The sequence below is a fragment of the Chiloscyllium plagiosum genome, unplaced genomic scaffold, assembly GCF_037043375.1.
Source record: "Chiloscyllium plagiosum isolate Xiang-an unplaced genomic scaffold, Cpla_swu_hap1 HiC_scaffold_3, whole genome shotgun sequence".
NCBI lineage: Eukaryota > Metazoa > Chordata > Chondrichthyes > Orectolobiformes > Hemiscylliidae > Chiloscyllium > Chiloscyllium plagiosum.
Window position 1 is genome coordinate 21,314,916 of NW_028270141.1, and position 23,781 is coordinate 21,338,696.

Genomic DNA, 23,781 nt, shown 5'->3' on the forward strand with positions numbered 1-23,781 from the left:
GTGTTGGAATATTGCGTGCAATTCTGATCTCCTTCCTATCGGAAAGATGCTGTGAAACTTGAAAAGATTCAGAAAAGATTTACAAGGATGTTGCCAGGGTTAGAGGATTTGAGCTATAGGGAGAGGCTGAACAGGCTGGGGCTGTTTTCTCTGGACCATCAGAGGCTGAGGGGTGACCTTATAGAGGTTTACAAATTCATGAGAGGCATGGATAGGATAAATAGACAAAGTATTTTCCCTGGGGTGGGGGAGTCCAGAACTAGAGGGCATAGGTTTAGGATGAGAGGGGAAAGATATAAAAGAGATCTAAGGAGCAACATTTTCACACAGAGGATGGTACGTGTATGGAATGAGCTACCAGAGGAAGTGGTGGAGGTTGGTACAATTGCAACATTTAAGAGGGATTTGGATGGGTATATGAATTGGAAGGGTTTGGAGGGATATGGACCGGGTGCTGGCAGGTGGGACTAGATTGGGTTGGGATATCTGTTCGGCATGGATGGGTTGGACCGAAGGGTCTGTTTCCATGCTGTACATCTCTATGAGTCTATAACTCTATGACATCAGATGAGGTGTTTCTTAAAACTGGGAGCTAATCACACAATCTTTTATGCTTCTCACAAGCAACAGAACAAGTATTTTCACACACCATGCAGCACAAACCTGCAGCTTCAGGTAATAGGTTATAGTCAATCCTGTGGCTCCATAACAGCCAGCCCAGAGGGTAGATCTAAACGGGTTGAGAAAATATACAGCTGCCAGTCAGGGGTCTGGGCACTTGGTGGTCTATGACTGTCCAGTCAAGTCTCTAATGGGCGTGGGCCATCCATCCACAGAAACTAAGAAGTAAAGGGGTTAAGGGGGGAGGGGTGGTGTAGGGCAGCTCTTGCCTTGGAAATGAGACTTTGTAAGTTTGTCTTTGTGGGGAAGGAAGGATTGCAGTCGTGAAGTAGGGAAGCCCGGTCTGCAAGGGGTTGACTTTGGTAAAGTAGGGCTGGGAAAGGGCTCACATGAGAGAAAGAGTAAATTGGAGCATCCTGTCTTGAAGGGGAGAAAGTAAATGACCACATGGTAACCTCATATTCTAATGGGAAAGATAGGCATGTTGATGGATTGGGTGGCCACATGGGGAGTTTGAAGCATGTCAGGTTTATGGGCTGGGCTACTAAGGAAGGGATGTGGATGTTCAGGGGCTCACCAACACATTCCAATGGAGGCTGCAAGTCACCTTCCAAGGAACGTTCACTGACACCTTCCACCCAATAGCTGCAGCCACACCTGGAGTGGGAGGAATATGTGAGGGAGGGGCTGCAACCCCCACTGATCATAAAGGGAAAGGACATTGCACACAGACCCATGGACTGTACAGGACACAGACCTAAGGAGTCCATATTCCCTGGCCATCCTAATGCATTGCCCACCTCTGTGTGTTACAGACACTGCTGGATAACTTATTGCCAGTGACATTTGGGGGGGACAGAGGCTGCGGGTGAATAGTGATGGTGCAAGAAGAGGACCAAAGGTGTCAGCATCACCCAGATGATGCAGCAGGCCCTCAGCACTGACCTACATCCAAGGCACATTGTTTGTGACTACAACGTGATACTGGAAGCTGTAACAATGCTTTTTGGGGCTATACAGAGAGACTATGGCCAGATGTATAGTTAAAGCACATAGCTTTAAACGAAAGGGCACAATTATTTACAATTATTACACCCAAACCACCAAAGCGCCCTCAATAATTTTTTTCTCCCACCCTCACTATGCCTCTGTGCACTCTCTAGTTCTGCAGGTGGTGTGGAGAGAGCCTGCTCAGCAGTGAAGTCCTTCAGCCCTGGGAAATGACAATAGTAATTGCTGCCTGTGTCACAAACAAGTTGAGTATTGAGGGAGAGAAATCCCTTCCTGCTCAGTAATCTGGCTGGATGATGCCATCGAGCACTGAGTCCTGCACATCACTGTTAGAAAGGGAACCAGAATAAACCAGAACACCTCCAGAGTTGAGTGAGAGCAGAAGATGCCTATTAGACTTGGCATCTGAGAGCAGGGCTGTAAAAGCTAACTTACAAACAGGAATCCTTGTTAGGCTGCATTTGGAATGTTGTGTGCAGTTTTGGTTGCCACACCACTAGAAGGACGTGGAAGCTTTGGTGAGAGTTCACCAGGATGCTGCCTGGTCTCGAGTGCATAGGTTATGGGGAAAGGTTAAAAAGACTTGGATTGTTTTCACTGGACAGACAGCGGCTGAGAGGAGACCTGATAGAGATCTACACAATTGTGAGAGGCATGAAAGTGTAGATAGTCAGAGGCTTTTCCCCAGGGTTGAAGTTTCAATTACAAGGGAACACAGGTTCACGGTCAGAGGGGGAAAGTTTAAGGGAGATGTGGGAGGGAAGTTTCTCATGCAGAGAGTGGCAGGAGCCTGGAACACACTGCCAGAAGAGGTGATGGAATCAGGCATGTTGGCAACACTCAAGAGGCACCTGGGTGGTTACATGAATAGGGAGGGAATAGAAGGATATGGACCGAATAAGGGCAGAAGCTTTGTTTTTTAGTTTAGTTAGCGCATGATGAGAAGCACAAGTTTGGAAGGCTGAACATCCTTTTCCTGTGCTGTACCTCTCTTTGTTCTTTGTTTTTTGAAAAGGGACGAGAAAGAAAAGATGAAAATAAACGTTTGTGCTAAACCCGAGATTCACAATGAGTCCTTGTACCTCGCAAAAACCAGTGATGAAAGCCAATCAATGACTCAGGTGTCTTGGCTCTCTGTTTCCATGGGGATTTGGATAAACTGAACTGCTTTCCTGAATAGGGCATCAGTGAATGCACAAATTCACTTGTGGCTGCTGATTGGGATATGCACCACAAGTGTTTGGTTGAGCTTTGAATGGTGAGAAAGTTCAATGTCTCTGTGATTTTCAACATCACAGGCATAGCTCTGGCCCCTGGGCCCGGAACGGTTGATCTATCTGCAGGAAATGGCAAATGCTTCTTTAGTCTTTTTCTATTGTTCCCTCACCTGGAGGTAGATGCATCAACTTCTGTACAACCTTTCTCTGTAGACTGATCAACAGTGCAGAAAAATATTAATGCACTGCTTGCTTGTCCATGGCTGTAACCCTTGAGCCCTATGTCACTTATTATGATCATTTAATTTCATTACAAAAGCCTTCAGCAATTGGTCATGCAATAGCTTTTGGCACATGTAGCTTTGCTGCCTTGTACGTGGGCTGTGCCTAAACATTCAAGAATACTTAAGACTTTTCCCTTTTGCACTGCACATTTTCCAGTCGTTTGGAAAATGAGTTGGTGCAGCACGATGGGTCTAAACTTTGCGTTTGAACCTTTCACACACTGCCCACACCTTTTCAAGTAAACTCATCCGTCAAATGTTTGATGGCCTTTTTTGTTTGTTTCCCATTCCCTTTGTCTTGCTTCAACCCCCTCTTTTGATAGTTGGTCCTTTCACTGTCTCCTTAGATATTCCTGCTCTTCCCCCCCGCCCCGATCCCACTCTCATTGAGTTACCCAGGTTCAACCCTAGACCTCCCTCATTCAGTTCCACTGCTCTTTCTCCCTCCCTGCACACCACTGCATTCTCCATCTTTGAAATCCCGCTGCCAGTCCTGATTGTTCCCATCATCCTTATGACTACCCTCCGTGTCCATCTCATTCCCCACCCCCCTTCATTCCCTTGCATCACTCCAGAGCCCACTGCAATCATGTCATTTAAGTTCCAATGCATACCCTTCCTTTTCTCCATCCATACACTAACTCTGTTAATCCCATTTTTAAGGAGAAAGTGAGGACTGCAGATGCTGGAGATCAGAGCTGAAAATGTGTTGCTGGAAAAGCGCAACAGGTCAGGCAGCATCCAAGGAACAGGAGAATTAATGTTTCGGGCATAAGCCCTTCTTCAGGAATGAGGAAAGTGAGGCTTAGCCTGCTGACACACTTTCCTCATTCCTGAAGAAGGGCTTATGCCCGAAACATCGATTCTCCTAATCCTATTTTTAGGCTCATATCCCTTTCAGTTAATCCTATTTTCAAGATGGTTCCCCTTTTCAATCAAACCCATCTTGATTGGTGTGGGCAGAGTTGTTGGCATTAGCAAGCTCCCATGCTCCCATCAAGTTGGCTGGTTGCCTGGAGTGTTCATGATTACTTATGACCTCTAATCTATAAAAGGAAAGGTTCCCGTTGAGCAGCCATCGGCAAACTAGACCCAACTGAAGGCTGCGAGTACTTAACAGCAAAGATTTAACCTGCCATTGGACAAATGCATTTGACCTCCCAACTAATTAAGACCTGGGGCCACCCTCCTTAAAGCTCCAGGTGGACGCAGAATACTCCACTAATGCACTGTGGATGGGGGTACAGACTGACCCTGTTTTCATCTAATGTTTCAAGGAGTGGTTTCTACTCAACCATTTCTTTTACTAAAGCTTCATAGCGGATGCTGTAAACAGATCCTTCTTCAAGAAGGTAACTGGTTATTGACATTGGAGCACGCATTTACAGTTTATGCTAACACCTTTACCTGTAAATGGTAATCAAATACAGCCATGTGTTTCATGACTCATTATTTGAGTATTATATGGCCTCGATGGGCACCTGGAAGCAACCAGAGGTCAGGGTGAGGAATGATAACCCCAACAAACTTTAAACTTAGAGTCTCAGAGACATAATGAAAGGAATAGCTGGAGGATTAAATGGGAGGGCGGAGGGGGTGGGAGGGAGAGTGGAAGGGGCCCCACACAGTATGAATTTACCCCTGTTCTCAAATAGCTACAGCTCTGCAGGCAATCGCATTCCCAATTCAAGGCATTCCCAACTTACTACTTTTTAGCTTTAAGAATCATAATATCAGAGGGGCTGCAAATCAGATATTGCATTCCTGGAGCATTGCACCTGAGAAGGTGAGTGGGTTTATGAGTAAGTGATGAATAAAAGGGCTGAAATTGGTATAGCACCAGAAGCCAACAGCAATCCAACAAGCTGCTGTCCTTTACCTTCAATACAATCTACAGCACACAGGAAACCCTGATGAGGAGCAGGTCATAGAGTCATAGAGATATACAGCACAGAAACACACTCCTCAGTCCAACTCGTCCACGCCAACCAGATATCCTAAATTAATCTAGACCCATTTGCCAGCTTTTAGCCCATTTCCCTCTAAACTCTTCCTATTCATATACCCATCTAGGTACCTTTTAAATGTAATTGTACCCACCTCCACAACTTCCTCCGACAGCTAATTCGATACACACAATACACTCTGAGTGAAAATGTTGCTCCTTGGGTCCCTTTTAAAACCTTCTCCTCTCACTTTAAACCTATGCCCTCTAAGTTTAGATTCCCCCACACTGGGAAAAAGGTCTTGGCAATTCACCTTGCCCACATCCCTCATAATTTTATAAACCTCTATAAGGTCACCCCTCAGCCTCTGACGCTCCAGGGAAAACAGTCCCAGCCTATTCAGCCTCTCCCTATCGCTCAAACCCTCCAATCCTGGCAACACCCTTGTAAATTTTTTCTGAACCCTTTCAAGTTTCAGGTCATCATTGATACTGTAGCTGGGTCATTAGGAGCTGGTTTGACTGTGAATTTGAACTTTAACTGCATACATGGCAGATTCCCATGCTTTGTGGAAATCTCCGATGACATCTAGCCGGATTTGAGGGGTTGACGAAATGACAGACGAAAAGCCCTTCAAGAACTGAGACTTCATGTTTGCTTCCTTGCCAAAGTGAAAGGTTTTGCCCAGTGGCATCTGCTTCCACAACTTTAGATGTTTTCTAAAATCTTGGAGTCCATTTTTATGACCTTGGAGTTTCGTGTATCTGATTGATCACTGCTGCATGGGGGCCATTTTTATGTAGGTTTATTTTGGATCCCAGATAAGGACCCGAATTAGCATCAGGAACAACAGAACCAGTGTCAGCAGCAGCTGCTGCCCTCTGCTCACTGGACTCCTATTGCACAGGAGAGAGGGGCTGAACACAAAGATGCATGAAGCAAAATCCCTGACATGAGGTTTAAAGGAAGTGCCAAGTGCCATAGCCTTAAGAGGTTCAGGTATCATGTCAGATGGGCACTAGCATTGGCCATCTCCTGGAAGATAATCTCTGTGCTCCAACGTGACACTTACAGGAGGCACTTGTAGAACCTTGTAGTCTGTTAATCACTAATGTATTTCACAGGTCACTACGCCATGCGTACCAAGGTTTAGGATTCTATGCACTTCTCAGCTGATGAGGCAAGTCAAAATAAATGATGCTTAGATTTGCAGTTCTGACTGACTTCCTACAGGTCCAGGGAAACATTGCCGTGACAATCAGACATGTGACAATCGGGGTGTTGGCCAGATCACCCTAACCATCAGCTACAAAGGCTTCAATTCTATGAATGTGCAGGCTGTGGTCAACCACAAAAAGAACATGGTGTATGTCCATGTAAGTTTCCCAGCTTTGTTAGCGCACCAATGGATCAGGAAGCCCAGACACTAAAATCAAATACAGTGGCTGGTAAGGAAGCTCCTGTCAAACAGGCTGCACAAGCCTCCAGGTTCTCCAAGCATTACCAAGTTCCCCCACAGCCAGAGTTAAACCCAACCCACTGACCTCTGTACTCACCTCTCAGATCCACATGCCCAATACTGCAGGCGCAACCTCTCAATATTTAACCTTGCAAATGTTTGACATCCATATGGAATAAGTAACAGGATCCGATACGAAAGTGTTGGAAGCACAGAATTCAGTTAACTGTGTCTGTTTCTCCTTCAAGCAGTGGGAAATGATATCTTTCTTCCATTCCACTGCCATCAGGGCCTTTCTCTCAGGACACGGAATTTCACCTTTGCAATATTTAGTGCTAACAGAAACTGTCAGACTCATTAGCAAAGGTTAAGAGGTTCATTTCTTGTTGTTAAGGGAGAAGCAATGCCTAAGGGAGCACTTTCGATATAACTTATTCATTTTGTATACACTGTTTATTCAAAAGAGAATGTTACTGTATTTTTCCACAGAACTAGAATATTCAACTCTTGATATATGCAAATATAAATTGAAAACATGTGCTTATGGTGGAAATAGATCCATAACATTGATTAAGGCAAATTGAGTAAGTTTATTTCAATTTATGGTATAGAAACTGCCAATAAATGAATTATTGTCCATTTAAATTTAAGATCTCCATTCTCACTGGAATGAGCAGATTTCCAAAATAATTCTTTCTGCTTGCTGTCGTGAGTAAAAAGTCTCCAGCAGTATGTTCAGCTGATGGTTCTTAGGGGAGAGGTTCTTTCACATCTCTTTTGCCATTTATCAAGCTTACTTTATTCCGACGCATTCTTAATACAGCACTAAATCATGCAGGTCATACTTATTGGTGATGTAACAATCTAAGTGAGAAAATATTTAAATATCCAGTACTTTAGTTTATGTGAACCTCTTGATGAGGAGACACAAAGAGAAATTTGTGAAAAATTGTATTTTTATCCAGTAATACTAATTCACTTGAAATTTTAGCTTTGCCAAATCTGGTGATCATATTCATGTGTTAGTAACTACATTTCTGGCAATTAACTGTTTTTGTTTGCTTCTGTTACCTTTGAAATGTTCACAATGTGAAGGGTCCTGGTGGTAAGCAACAACAGACAAGATTGGTCCCATGAGGAGAACAGACTGAATCCCACCCAAGTGTTGTAAATGAGGATGATTTCAGGTTTTTTTTAGATTAGCTACAGTGTGGAAACAGGCCCTTCGGCCCAACCAGTCCACACCGACCATTCGAAGAGTAATCCAACCAGACCCATTTCCATCTGACTAATTGGCCTAATACTATGGGGCAATTTAGCATTGCCAATTCACCTGACATGCACATCTTTGTGACTGTGGGAGGAAACCGGAGCAAACCCACGCAGACACAGGGAGAATGTGCAAACTCCACATAGACAGTTACACAAGGTTGGAATCGAACCTGGGATGCTGGTGCTGTGAGGCAGCAGTGCTAACCACTGAACCACTGCTCCCCCCGCCGTGTTGTGCCCATGTAAGAAATAAATTCCATAAAAGCAGCTTGCAATTATTTATTCAACTTATTCCACAGGTATGGTATTGGGATGTCAATAAAGTTATTCTGATTTAAGTTTGATTTAATGTTCAACTCTTGTAAGCATCTAATGCACCTCCTGAAATAATGGGAAGTAGTGTTCAACAATGTGCTTGGTTGTCATATTGAAAATTCTTTGAGAAGTGACTGAATTAGAATATTAGAATCAAGTACATACCACAAAAAGAGTTTTTTTTTAAGTAGCTCATATATATAGTACAGTGCTGTCTATTTGAGTATTATTCTGGATGTGTCCTGAATGCCTAATGTCAGTAACAAAGGCACAACCCTATTTAACTGATCTTGAAAGCTTACTAAATATTGAACTGACATGAGAAGCACTTGCCTATTATGAGTACCTCGTGTAAAGTTAATGTTAAAATCAAGATTTTTTCTGATGTTTACTGTGAGTCACACAACTAAAAGTTCAAATGAATGACTAAAATATTCTGCTTTCAGAACTATATTGAGCAACTGTAGGGGGAAAGACAGAAAAGAAGCTTGTAATCCCTCACCTGAATGAATTATGCAAATAAAGGCTTACTAAATAACAAAACTAATTGGAGGTTGTACTGTCTGGCCTCTTACAAGTGGATTTTTAAAAAAATCAAAATGGATAAATTGTTGACCTGTATGTCTACTTGCGCCACAAAGTTACTTTCCCCATGACCATTGGTGTCTGTTTCCGTCAAGTCTCAGGATTTCTATTCCTTTACAGTTCAAGGCAGATAATTACATAACAAAAGCAGAAGGCTACAGTAGCCATTCAGCTTGGAAGCCATATCATATAGCGCAGCCACTTTGTTTCCACAACTGGATTTGCAAAGATTTAAGAGCATGGAGGAGAGTGACCAACATTGGGTTCTTGGAAAGCACAGAGGGTTATTTGGTTGAAAAATGATGAGATGGAATGCAAAAGAAACCTTTTACTTGCTCTCAGAACTTCTGCATCCACAGTTACAGTGTAATCTGGATATTGCTTCCTCCCATTTTCATTGTCTATAATGCCGAGGAAATCATAGCTATTTTGTTGAGATAGAATACAGCCTCAGCTGTCATTGGCAGTATTTCTGCCATCCAATCAGGGATGGCATCTCCCGTGATTGCTGAGATGTGTTTTCTGGAACCAACATGAAAGGAGGTGCATTAGTGCGAGCAATATTCCAGAAGGTTCTGTGAAGGAAGGAATAGAGAGATAATTAAAACACCAAGGAGATTGCCGAGTCCTTTAATTAGCTCAGTCTCTCCTATTCAAGCAGAAAGATCTGTAGATGATTCACTACTGCCATTGACAAATGCATCAACTGCAGCCATTTTCTAAGAGAAATTATTTTGTAAGCCATGACTGCTTCTGATCTTCGATCCTTCAGGTACTGACTCCTGCTGTGGTACAGTTCCACTGGCAAGGGTCTGTCACCCATCCTTTGCTTGTGAGGCTGGACAGTACTGACAGGTTATCCAACTGCAAAGGAATTCACAGTCAAATCAGTATGGGTCTCCACCTCTTTCTCTCTCTCGCTCTCTAAAATTCTGTCAATGTTTGTCTGATTGCACTCCTGTGAAATATCTTGGGATGTTATAGTACTTTAAAGCTGCTATATAAATGCTGGCTGTTGCATTCGCATACTTGTTTTCTTCAGAGGGCACTGAAGATCAACCAGGAGCAAAAATCTCTATCCCTGCCACAAAACACAACCCAATCCCTCTGCCCCATCAGAGTTACCAAGATTTGCAATGCCACCTTGGCTTCTGCATTAAACTAAGATCAACAGAATCAATTGAATCCAGCATCTTGTGATGAGTAATTTGGCGTCTAACATGTGATTCATTTAGCCACTAATCTGGATCAACCATTTCAATCCTGAATTTATATCAATGCTTCCACACTATAATTTGCTCTTTACACCTTGTGTCTTTCACCGTGTCTCACACCTGCACACACACACAACATGGGTGCAGGGGAAAAAAATAAGCACTACCACAGTTAGGCGGTAGTTAAAAAGAAAAAACAATTGCTCTTTACTGGCTGTCCTCTTCATTTTCTAGAATTCTACCTTTAAATAATGTGTTCAGTTGCTTTTTGCTGACATTGAGCCATTTTGAATTTATCTGTATCTATTTTATTTCGCTATGTTGACACTTTGAGAATCTTGAAGTCAGTTCATAAATGCAAATATATTTGCAAATAACTGGACAGTCAATTGCAGCATAGGGCTTAATGCAAGCAGTGAGTGATCTGGTTGTAATGCGTAATTAGTGCGTACTGTGCTGGAGTACTGAGCAATAAACTGCTTACAACACAAGGTGCTGTTTCATTTCCAGAATGCAGCACTGCACGGCGCAATAGTATCTGCTCTGTCAGCCAAACAGATCAGCTTAATTCAAAAACCTGCCAACTAATGTGGCAATAGGGAATGTTCAGGAATGTTTTATATCAAATTGGGGGGAGACCAGATTAAAGCTTGAACCGCTTTCACTCTCTGTTGAATTATGTGAAACTGGTCACAGTGTAACAAAAAGAAATATTTGTTACTGCTACAAGTAACAGTCATTCTAGAAGTAGAGCATTTTATCCAAACGGCACCAGAGACTGGTGAGAGGGTGAAATGCACTACGAAAGAAGTGAATGAAGTGAAGAGTAAAGATGCAACAAATGAAGGAAAAGGGAATAAAGGATTATGCTGAGAGTGTTTCATAAGTAAGAATTGGAGAAGATTTAACTTGTGCATAAGGATTGGCACGGACTGGCTGGGCCAAATGGCCATTTTTGTGCTGTCTCTCCTCTTTTTAAAAAGGTATTATTTCATGGGATGAGGACATCGCTGGCAAAGGCAGCATTTATTGGCTATTCTTAGCTGCTTTTGAGAACCTTGGGTAATCCTAAGCAACAAAATAAATTAGTATGTCTTAACCATCAAAAATAAAACATTCCTAGGATAGGCTAAAAACTAACATGCTTAATTCTTCTCCTTCAAAAACAGAGGGCTAATGAACCTTTTCTGATACAATGTTGGTTTGTAAACACAAACTGTCTCATGCTTACTGTTGACTAATAGCCTATCAGAAATTCAGCATATCAGTGTCAGAAATTCTCCAAGGAACAGATGAATCATACAAACTATGAAAGCCCCAAGTAGTGGCCTACTTTTTGATGAGCTATCTGTCTTTATCCAGAGGAGTAGAGATAAACCACTGAGTAAGTGAGCAGAAAACCAACCCCAATTATCTACCCCTGCTCACAATCTAGAAAGTTAAAAATCACACAACACCAGGTTATAGTCCAACTGGTTTATTTGGAAGCACTAGCTTCCCTCCTTCAAGGAGCAGCTCTCTGAAAGCTAGCGCTTCCAAATAAACCTGTTGGACTTTAACCCGGTGTTGTGTGATTTTTAACTTTGTCCACTGCAGTCCAATACCGGCACCTCCAAATCATCACAAGCTGGAAGTGCAAGTAGAAAGTAGGCGAAAGTGAGGACTGCAGATGCTGGAGATTGGAGTCGAGAGTGTGGTGCTGGAAAAGCACAGCAGGCCAGGCAGCATCCGAGTGCAGGAGAGTCGACGTTTCGGGCAAAAGCCTTTCATCGGGAATCCTAGCCAGCAATTAAAGTCTTCAAAAGGTACCACAAGATTACTGAAGAAATGCAGTCAGGCATTTGATCTCCAACAGATAATTTTATCAGTGGATCTTGTTTGAAAACATAGAATACAATTAGGATGATTATATCGAAACACTTGTCCCGGACAAATATTCCACTTCAATTGCTAATTTCTTGGTCAACCGGATCATGCCTTTCCTTTAGCCTAAGTGTAAATATCTAATGTGTCATGTCTCCTCTGAGTAAAAACATGCATGATCTTTATCGCCTAATGATATTCATTCCATTAGCAACGTGCTTTGCTAATTGTTTCTTGTTCTTTTGAAGTAGATTATAAATCAATGTTGTTAAGCGGATTTCTCACAGCCTTATGTTCAGAGGGTCTACAGCCGCTTTATTCAATAGAATGCATTTCACCTCTTACTTGGGCGGCATGGTGGCTCAATGGTTAGCACTGCTACTTCACAGCACCAGGGTCCCAGGTTCGATTCCAGCCTCGGGCAACTGTCTGTGTGGAGTTTCCACATTCTCCCCATATCTGCGTGGGTTTCCTCCGGGTGCTCCGGTTTCCTGCCACAGTCCAAAGATGTGCAGCTCAGGTGAATTGGTCATGCTGAATTGCCCATCGTGTTAGATGTATTAGTCAGAGGGAAATGGGTGTGGGTGGGTTACTCTTCGGAGGGTCGCTGTGGACTTGCCGGGCTGAAGGGACTGCTTCCACACTGTAGGGAATCTAATCTAATCTAATATCTGCTAGCCAGGGTTGCATGGTGGCTCAGTGGTTAGCATTGCTGCCTCACAGCACCAGCGACCCAGGTTTAATTCCACCATCAGGCAACTGTCCGCATGGTGTTTGCCCATTTGCCCTGCATCTGTCTGGAAGCTCTGGTTCCCTCCCACAGTCCAAAGCTGTGCAGGTTAGGTGGATTGGCTATAGGCATTGTGATCTGGGTGGGATGTGCTGGGTGTGGACTTGATGGGCCAAATAGCCTGCTTCCACACTGTAGGGATTCTTTGATTAATCAAGCTTAATACCAGCTGAACTTTACTAATGAGCCTAAACAAGGCAGGTCATCATTTATGTTTAATTAATTCTAAGAATGTGCCCATCCCCAACTGCACTTGAAAAGATGGCAGTGGAGGCATTTTCTTGTACCATTATTAGTGTTCTGATAGAACTGTGCTAACGGGCGTGACTGTCATGTTATTTCGTAGGGTCGACTCAGGCCATTTCATGACTCACAGACTGCACCCGTGAGCATTGTCCGAAACCAGACGCTATTTTCACCAATCGAGGCAGGATGCAACTTCTGGGTGCAACTTATGAATCAGTTTCCAGCTCACATGCAGGAGTCGGAGATGTTGAAGGCAAGGGAGGTCTCCTGCAGCCCACTGTCCATGATAAAACCACTAAATAGCACAGCGCCCACAGATCAATCTGATATAGCCCTCACAAACTGTTGGAAGTGACCTGTCACCCTTGGACTGTAAGTGTAATATATCTCTTTGTGACTGCTATATGGTTGCTTTGTCAGCTGCCCATTCGCAATACTTACATAATTAATTAGTTGTTTTCTGCCAATGCTAGCACACTATCCTATCTCATCACCCCATTACATGTTGCACCAGTTCTTATGATGCCTGTCCCTGACTTTCAAAGCCACATCATGCTTCAACTCACAATCTCAGCAAGTCACTATAGCAGCACAGTTCACCTGTTGCATCCCTAGCTCCAATTCAAATGCTCATACACCCACAGCAAACATCTCAACACATTTCACTATCGGAGATTGCAAACAATGGGGTATCCTCCTGCCATGATACACTCCTGTCATGCCCCAAAATGTTCTGAATTTATAGAGGTTATTTTCAGAAAATTGAATACTAACAGGCTATTAAAATGACAGTTGTAAATCACGTTACTGTTTTAAATTTGAGCTAGAAAGCACTAGTTCAGTCAGTCCCAAGTGAATGCTTAATTGAATATAGATGTTCCCAGTGGGAATATGCACATAAATGTGTTTAAGAATGGGCCAAAAAAAAAACAATAGAATTGCTAGACTGCCCATGTTTTGTACAGAACAGAAGGGAAGGTGTGACATTACTTGATGGAAAATAAAGTAAATGGACCATATCAATGTCCTACTATATCATAATAACGATCTCAAACCTTCAGAGATGTTAACCCACGGGATGTGGACTCAATATGATTATCCTACCATATTTGGAAAAAGACTTTGAACTTGGAAGAAGTGACATAGAGGTGGCCATGTTTATCTTTGGCTGTTTAAAAGATCATCTAGGATCTATCTGCAGGAATTCCACCAACATAATCAGAGGCATGAGATCAGCCCCAGCTGGTGAACCAGACAGGAGATCAACTGCAAAAATACCAGAAAACCAAAGCATGTAACCTAGTTGTTTAAACTTCACTTGAGAACAAATCTCCTAAAAATTCAACCACAAGAAAACTCAAAGCTTGGCAAGAACTTTTCACCTTACAAAACTCTCACATCAAAACCCTCTGAGAAATGTTTCAGTCCTTTTAGATCCTGAGTAAATCCAGATGCACTGTAGCTCCCCATGAAGTTTAAATTTCTAACTTTTACTGCAAACGTCACCTACAGAGCGAAGTGTTGAGATATGTGCTAAATATGTGCTACTCACTTGGACACTTCTCTGGAAACAGTTACACTGTTTCATTTCTGATGGAGCTCATTGATTAGCTGCACAAATCAACTTACGACCGCCCTCACATACATACCTTGACCAGACACCCCATTCCCCTGGGCAAAAGTGAGGACTGCAGATGCTGGAGCTTAGAGTTGAAAGTGTGGTGCTGGAAAAGCACAGCAGGACAGGCAACATCCGAGGAGCAGAAGAATCGATGTTTCAGGCAAAAGCCCTTCATTAGGAATGAGGCTTGTGAGCCGTGGGGGTAGTGAGATAAATGGGGGTGGGGGGGTGGGCTGGGCTGAACTGACTACCAACCCAACCACACATTCACCCCAAGCTACAGCCTATCCATTCACTCACTTATCAGCCCACTAACCCACTGAAAACGTTTGAGATCTTTAAAACCTTAACTAAATACAGCAGCTGCCATTGTAAAAAAAGTACAACCTCTGTGCTGCTCCTCTTCATGCTTCCTGTCCATGGATAGTTGTGTTGCAGGATTGGGACAGCCCAATGAGAACAGCAGTAAAATGTCACGGATTGTAAGCTTCACAGTGGGTGACGTTTGGGCTCGGTATTGCAGCTGATCTAAAGAGCTGAGCAAGTCAATCAGCATTTCTACCTGGATACAAGGCCTGTCTGATTCCATTGCCATGGATATGAGCTTTGAGAAGTTAATTTACCAAAGTAGCTTGTGTCCTATTATCAAGCTTGCAGTGTATTGTAGAAACCCTTGAACTGCCCAGAGAAACTAGTCTGCAAGAATCCAAAAGAAAGACAGAACACAAAGATAGAGGCAGTGAGTTCTGCATTTAGACAGAGAAAATACTTACTCTGCCAGTCACCATTCAAAACACGGGTGGGAGCTTGTATGCTAATTGAACAGACTGAATTCATGAGGATTTATGCAAGATTGGAAAATTTACTTAGCTTGGCTGAATGTGTCTTGACAGCAGATCATAACCATGGATTGTTACGGACATATCGGACTCTTAATTGCAATGGTGTCCATTAGGGAAAGAGTACCTTCTAAAATTAAACTTGTTGCAATACACTAAGAGAGGGGCTGAATTATGAAGGGGAGCCAGTTTATAACAGTTTATGACTGGAATATAACAGTTTGTGGGTATCTCGTCCAAACTGTCATGAATCCCAGGGACAGGTAGATGGAAGAATCTCCAATTCTGCTCTGACCTTGAAAGTTAATTAGAGGTTTGGAAGTTATGGGCTGGAAAAAGAAAAAGGAACTAAGCCACTGGGGGCTGAGTATAGCTTTATCCTGGTTCCTGCAAAATACAGGATCCACTTTAGTGACAAAGTAAAGTATAACCATGGAGAGTGATTTTCAGATGTTTTGAACATTAAATGCAAATATTTCTCTGTAATTTACAGTATAAGTTACTTAATGAATAGTATTTAAACAATGGTGCTTTTAATTATTACTGTTTATTGCAGTAGAAGTCTTAAAACTTCACTTTTGTCATGTCAGTCGGCCAGAGGGAAATCCAACTATCTTTCCAAAAGTTAGCAGTTTCTGGATGGATCTTAACGGTATATCAAGTGAAATGAGGTATAGCAATCTTCCAATGGGAAGATGGGCATCAGAGCCTTCAAGTCATGAGCTCTGGGGGTAAAGCAGGGAAATGAATAGTGATGTGAAGGAGTTCAATTGAAATAGGGTTGAAGTTGAAAGGTCAACAGGGCCACAGCGACAGCAACATGAAAGGGAACGTGAAGAATAGAAGAACATTTATGGGTCACAAGTGGAGCACAAGGTTGGAACCTTGCCATGTTGGATTGAAAGTCAACTGCGCAACAAGTTCAAAAATTGGCTGGGACTGTATGGAAGTGGGAGGGGTAAGTTATTGTTTTTTATCGAGTTTGCAGCATTTAGTTTGAGACCATGGAAGGGTGAATTGCAATAATCTTGTCTTCACTGATTTGGTAATGGCAGCTTTGTGCCTTCATTTCTCATTTTATTTGGCAGTCAGTAATTATCAAAGAATGCAGATAATATATTATGGCCTCAAGCAATCATGAATATTACATTGCCCACTGACTGCCTCCTTGTCCTGTAAGCCAAGTCTTATTTTAATAAGGAACTTTAAAATTGAAATAAAAGCAAGAACTGCAGATACTAGAAATCTAAAATGAAAAAAAAACAGAAAGTCCTGGAAAAACTCAGTATGTCTGGCAGCATCTGTAGAGAGAAATCAAAGTCTTGAGTCCAGTGACCCTCTGCTTGAAAAACACTTAAAAGCTGAACCAATTGGCTGAAATGGCAGATACTGGAAGACAATGCATAGCATTTGCTACATCCTCACACAGAAGTATTTTGGGCTGATATAGAAGGGAGGTTGAGGGGTCAGTATGAGTTTCAAGGGAGCTACCGTCAGGACCCGACTCCCAATGGAGCACTGACACTTTGCAAGTCCACCATGCATTTGGTACGATCGCATACCTCAGAGCTACTTACTGAGGCGTGACAATGAGCTTCTTCAGAACCTTGCATGTCTCACCATGCGGCAAGTTTAGTTTGATTGTTAAGGACTCCCTTCAATAACACTGAACAATCTCTCTGACTTCTCCATAGATTTTTTGCTCAAGACACTGAAAGGACAGAAGCCATATCGGTCAATCCTGTGGCCTTACTCCTATTGACAACTAAGAGAAGAAGGAGACAGTGGAAATGAGATCTTCAGGAAGCCCAGCAACCTCCAGTAGCTACCAGATAGACCCCCCCCCAAGGAGGACGCAAGACCCCAACCCTAACCCAATCACCAAGTAGGTCCAGAGGAAATGTGAGAACCAAGATTTATTGGCTTCACTGCAGTAATGTGTAAATATCGAATGTCAAAATCACAGAATTAAGGAATGTTCCAGTCCATCATCTCAGAGTATGCCAGCTGCTCCCAGGGACTGGATGTCAACCCCATCATGGTGACTGTCAACATCACAGCTGTCTTTTATTTTGTGCTAACAGCTAATTTCATGGATCACTGGAGGTCTCTATGCCATCTCCTAATCATCCAATTGTAATCACCTTCAGGACGTCACTAATGTATTCTCCCAACTACCCACTTCTTTATTACCTTCAACCCTATTGAAGAGAATCTCCAGAAAGGGTGATAGGTATCTCCACCAATTGCTGGCTTCCCCTAGGCACAGAGTGAAACCAACTGGACCCATCTTGTTTTGAGAGAACCCTCTCACCAAATTGCGGCGTTGGAGAATAGGACAGAATTGCACACCCTAAAGGTTGAACAAATTTCCGACAATTGAAGCCACATGGGGGACTTGCACGAGGCATTCTGGGAGCAACCATAGTGTAGCACTCACAGGTCTTTGGCCCGTACAAGGTTGGCATCATGACACTGAATGCACTGAAGGTTGCAGATCTAAAGGTATAACAGTAGGCCTTATGAGGATATGGTTTGATGTCTGGACCACTGCAGTGGGGCTTTGCGATGTGACCTAGACAGTATTTCCCATATCATTGTACACATGGTGTGCGCAAAGTGGAGGAATCCCAGATGTGGACAAATAGGGGAGCAAGATCAATTCTTTAAGAATGAAGATGAGGCTGAGAATCAAGACAATAACCAGGAAGGCCATTCACAAGACAATGACAGAACAATATTTCATGGATACTGAGAGGCCAAGGGCAACCATACCTTCAGCTGCTTTCTGAATGACTAAGCTCAGTTCAGACTTTGATCATTTTCATTTCTAAGTTGCTCATGTGAAGCCCATGCTTGGTGATAGTTTGCCAGGTTGATGGGGATCAAGGGCTGTTTTTCATGAAGGCAGAGGTGATAATGTCAGATTTGAAGGGAAGAAGGACAGAACCCAAAGAGGGAGAACTTTTAGTAATGTCAGCTTATGTTAGAACTAGACTGGGACGTTAGATGGTCAGTAAATTTAGTGGGAATAGAGTAGAGAAAGCATGTGTGGGCTGTTTGGTGGACACATTAATTTGTAAAGGGTGTGTCAGAGCTAGGAAAGAGGAGAAGTATGTGGATTTGGGACTGGGGGGTAGGGGGTGGGGGGATGCTGAGAGGAATTTTGATCCTGTTGGCTAGTAAGAAGGACAAAAATATTAGAAGCAACTGATGGAAGAGTCTGAATATTGATAATATAGAATTTTGAGTTCCCTACATTCTTGTTGGAGGTGAATGTGCAGATACAGGGACATGGGGTTACAGGAGACAGCTCCTATTAGAGAAAAGAAGTTGGCAGTTCCCCTGGCATTCTAGATAATTCTGAAATAGTCCACAGTTTTCATAGAGGACCTAATCCATTTTGTATCAAGATCTGATGGTAAGCTCCCTTTGAAGTTACTTTCCCATTATAACCTCTTACTGTTCCCTATTTAGTTCAGTGATCTAAACCATAGACCTGACAGATATGACACCACCAAGCTAAATGTTGCAATGGCTGTTATCATGATTACTTTCTGTGCTTTCTGATTTTCTAACAGATTGGAGCTTTCTTTCATGTGTAATACAGGAGTCAGCCAGCTGGAAGTCAGAATTCTCCACCTCCATTCCATTTACTCATTCGTTGTAAAAAGTGACATTTTTCCCTTGCATCTGTTTTCCTGTCAAGCTGTAGGGTAAACAGTCATCAGAAGAGATGATAAGGTGCATCAGAAAACGGACATCCTCAGGACAGGGGTAAGTGTAACTTAACTATTTGAATTTGCAATTTAATTTTGCAGATTGAAAATGAATAGCCCATGTGGGGTAGTTGTCATATGTTTGTCGGTGAAACCGAGAGACAACTGCACGAGCTGGTCATGATTAACAACTCTTCCAGTCCTGATGTGAACTCCAGCAAGTAAAAGTCAGTTCAGCAAGGGATCAACAAGAGCAGGTGCACAAATGAACAAGCAAGCAACAGAACCAACCAATAGATACTACAATTTGGGATCCTGGTCAAAACACACAAGCTTTTAGAAAAGACAAGAATCAAATTCAACCTTCATAAGAAAGGCAGCTGCAAGATTGACCAAGATGTTGAAAATGAAAAAGCACATCTGCAGAATGCGGAAGGAAACAGTAGAAGCTATCAGAATTTAATACAAGGCTCGAGAGTAGGAATGTACGTCATGGTAGGGTTTTCAAATCCTCACCATGTATCAGAAGCCCAAAGTTGGGAAGGACAGCGCATGGTTCAGTGGTTAGCACTGCTGTCTTACAGCATCAGGACCTGAGTTCAATTCTAGCCTCAGGTGATTGTCTGTGTGGAGCTTGCATGTTCTTCCCGTATCTGCGTGGGTTTCCTCCGAGTATATTGGTTTCCTTCCACAATCCAAAAATCTGCAAGTTAGGTGAATTGGCCATAGTGTTCAGGGATATGTAGGTTAGGCATATTAGTCAGGGGTAAATGTAGAGTAATAGGGTAGGGGAATGGGGTCGGTGTGGACTTGTTGGGCAAAATGGCCTGTTTCCATATTGTAGGAATTCTATGATTCTAAGTCACAGGTGATGCCAAAAAAGGGCAGAAAAATAAGTGAGGCAATTAAAAATGTCATTAACTCTAATGAACATGCTGAAGTATTAAATACTCTTCAACAAACCTAACTAATGGTGAATGGGAGTCATAGGCTTTCTAATCCCTGATCATTCAATAATAATGGTCTCCAAGCAATGGTCTTCTTCAGGAAGAATGCAAGGAGAGAGTGCAAGGAAAGGAAAGCACTGAGAGGCAAAAGCTGAAAGCAGCAGCCAATGAAGGGATTTTTGTCTGATTATGTCTCATCCACGCAACCTTGGAGGGAGGAGAGGTACAGCAGAGTAGGTCTACCAACATCCATGAGAAGTAACAGAAGAAGGTAGCCATAGATGATTCACGCCACATACCAGAATGTTCAGAAGTAACATGAAAGAGCTGCTGGTATCAGTGTGCCAATAACAGCAAAGGCTGCACTTCTCAAAGCATGATTGGCATTAACCCCTGGATCATGACATAGAATAATCTTTATTCGCATGGAGATTGGCAGGGACCCTCGTAGGCATTAGGATACCAACTTTCTTGCCCACACCCTGGCACTTGATTGGATGAGGCCCTGTGACTCATGATTGTGTTCAGCTACCCACGTCCATCCCAAATGCAATGCTACCCAGATCCCGGGTCTCTCATCAGGACCGCCAAGACCAACAATAAACTCCATTTTATGGTAAAATTGATGGCTCTTTCCAGATGTGAAATCTGGGCAGCAAACAAAAAGGACAAAAGGAAGTCACAAACTTTTGAAATGTGCATTGCTGGCAGGGACCACATACAAAAACTGCAACAGGAGGTTAAGACAGAGGGAGGGAGGGAGCACCCACCAACCAGTTGCAAGACCCTCAAATAGTAATGACCTCCACTGATCTTGAAACTGGTGGGGGTGTTGGATGGTTCAACATGTTGTGGAATGGCATAGTGAGTGGATTGGATTATTCTGCTGTCCAGGCTAGGGCTTGGTTGTGTGTCTGTGTCAGTTTGCTCAGTCCAGCTTGAAGAGCAATTTGCCTCAACGTCCAACGGTCTGCAGAGAGGAAGGATCAGACAGGTTCTGCTCCTTGTCTTGCAGTCTTATGATCTCTATCAGAGAATGCACTCTGGAAAAGTGTTAGCACACACATTTGTGCTTGTGTGTGAGATTTTGGGGGAGAACAAGCTTGTGTTCAGATCTAAAGCTTTTCATGGTTAAATAGCTAACTGAAGGGTCATTCAAATGAAATACCTGTTGATTTGTTACCCCAGCAAAGGAGATGGTAACAAAAAAAAGTAAATGGGAAAAACTGTTGGATAAATATTTGAAAGGACAAAAATATCCAGGCCTCTGTGGGAAGAGCAGGAAAACATGATTAATTGGATAGCAGCTTAAAGCATTTGTTGATGCAGTAATTTCATTTTCTTTAAAGAGGATTGATCTGTTGGATATTAAATAAACCATAAATGAGGCTTATAGGCCAATTGTCAATCTATATATGTTTAGAAAAAGGAGGCAACTAATGATTTTGATCACCAGAATCTCTTGAATTTGAAAGAGATGCTTTTCTCTCAATCCTTGAAGTGCTGAGGTTGGTATTATTACAAATACATGAGATAGAGAAATGACACAAGATGAAGAAACAAAACTTAAATACTTTACACATAAGGAGGAGGGTAAATGCTAATAAAAAACTTTAACAGGAAACCAATTCCGTCAAAATTTCCCATTCCTGACTCAGAGCTAGAGAGTCACACAGCATCGAAACAGCCATGGAGCCAGACAGTCATTCAGCACACAAACAGACCCTTTGGTCCAACTCATCCACACTAACCAGACATCCAGATCTGACCTAGACCCATTTGCCAGTATTTGGCCCATATCCCTCTAAACCCTTCCTATTTGTGTACCCATTCAGATGTCTCTTAAATGTTGCAATTGTACTTGCCTCCCCTATTTTCTCAGGAAACTCATTTCATACACACAGCACCCTTTATGTGAGAAAGTTAGCCCCCTTAGGTCCCTTTTAAATCTTTCCCCTCTCATCTTCAACCTTTACACTCTCATTTTGGACTCTTCCATCCTAGGAAAAAGACTTTGGCTATGTACCCTAATCATGCCCTCGTGATTTTATAGACCTCTATGAGGTCACCCCTCAGCCTCCCATGATCCAGGAATAAAATCCCCAGGCTCTTCAGCCTCTCCTTATAGCTCAAACCCTCCAGTCCCGGCAACATCCTTGTAAATCTTTTCTGTACCCTCTCAAGTTTAACAATATCCTTCCCATTGATGGGCGAACAGAAATTTACATAATTTTCCAAAAGTGGCCTAACCAATGTCCTGTGTAGCTGCAACATGACATCCCAACTCCTATACTCAGTGCTCTCACCAATGAAGGCAAGCAAGCCAAACAACTTCTTCACCATCCTGTCTTCCTGTGACTCCACATTCAAGGAACTAGGCACATGCACCCCTAGGTCTCTTTGTTCCCCAACACTTGCCAGCGCCCTACCATTAACTGTATAAACCATACCTTTGTTTGTCTTACCAAAATGCAACACCTCCCATCTATCTACATTAAATTCCATCTGCCACTCTTCAGCCCATTAGTTCATTGGAGATGTCTTCTTCACTGCCCACTACATCATATATTTTGGTGTCAACTGCAAACATACCAACCAAACCTCCTATATTCACATCCAAATTATTTATATAAATGATGAAAAGCAGTGGTCCCAGCATTGATCCTTGTGGCTTACCACTAGTCACAGGCCTCCAGTACAAAAAAACAACCTCTGTCTCATACCTTCAAGCCAATTTGGTATCCAATTGGCTAGCTCCCCCTGGATCCCATGTGATCTAACCTTACCAACCAGTCTACCACGTGAAACGTTGTTAAACACTTTGCTGAAATCCATGTAGACAAAATCTATGGCTCTGCCTTCATCTGTTTTCTTGGTCACCTCTTCAAACATCTCAACCAGGTTAGTGAAACACAATTTCCCACACATAAAGCCATGCTGACTATCCCTAATCAGTCATTGCTTTTCCAAATGCAGGCAAATCCTGTCACTCAGAATACTCTCCAACAACTTATCCACAACTGATTTGCTCAATAGCCTACTATACCCTGACATTTTAAGTGTTCATCCAAATGTTGCAAGAGTATCTGCCTTCATCACTCTCTCAGGAAGTGAGTTCCACTTATCTACAATCCTTTGGGTGAAGAGATCTTTCCTCAGATATCCTCTGAATCACTGTCCCATCATCTGCGATATGCGCCCTCTGGTCTTAGACACATTTACCATGTGGAAAAGATCCTCGCAATCTACGGGTCTATATCTCTCATAACTTTCTATACTTCATTCAGAATCTCTCCTCAGCTGCCTGTGCTCCAGGAAAAATAAACCCTACCTACTCAGTCTCCCTTGATAACTGAGACTTTTTATCCCAGGCAACATCCTGCTAAATCTCCTCTGTGCCCTCTCCAGTGTAACCATGTCCTTAAATGGTGGTGGGACAGAAGTAAGAAACCAAAGCTCTCTGGAGACAAGCCAGTTAGAACTTTTAAAGGAAGTTATTTATCTTCGCGTTAATGTTTTCTTTTCCTATTTCTAATTGATGCAGGCAGCAGCAAACCCAGCAGGTAAATGGAGTTGAGAAGAGTTTGCTTCATAATGTGATTGCAGGGGCCAGAGTGTTCATTCTGGTCAAATAAGATACACTGTAAATCCCATCCTGTGATCTCTCTGTTTCACTTGCACTCACGATTGCAAATTCCCCCGTCCAGTCATCATCTCAGGTGATCGCTCTCCAACCACTGCTAGACCCTCCCTGTCAACAGCAAATTGCCACAAACTGTAATTTTATCCTGACCAGTTAAACTAAATGTTTGCTTTAGCAACCGGGGATAAT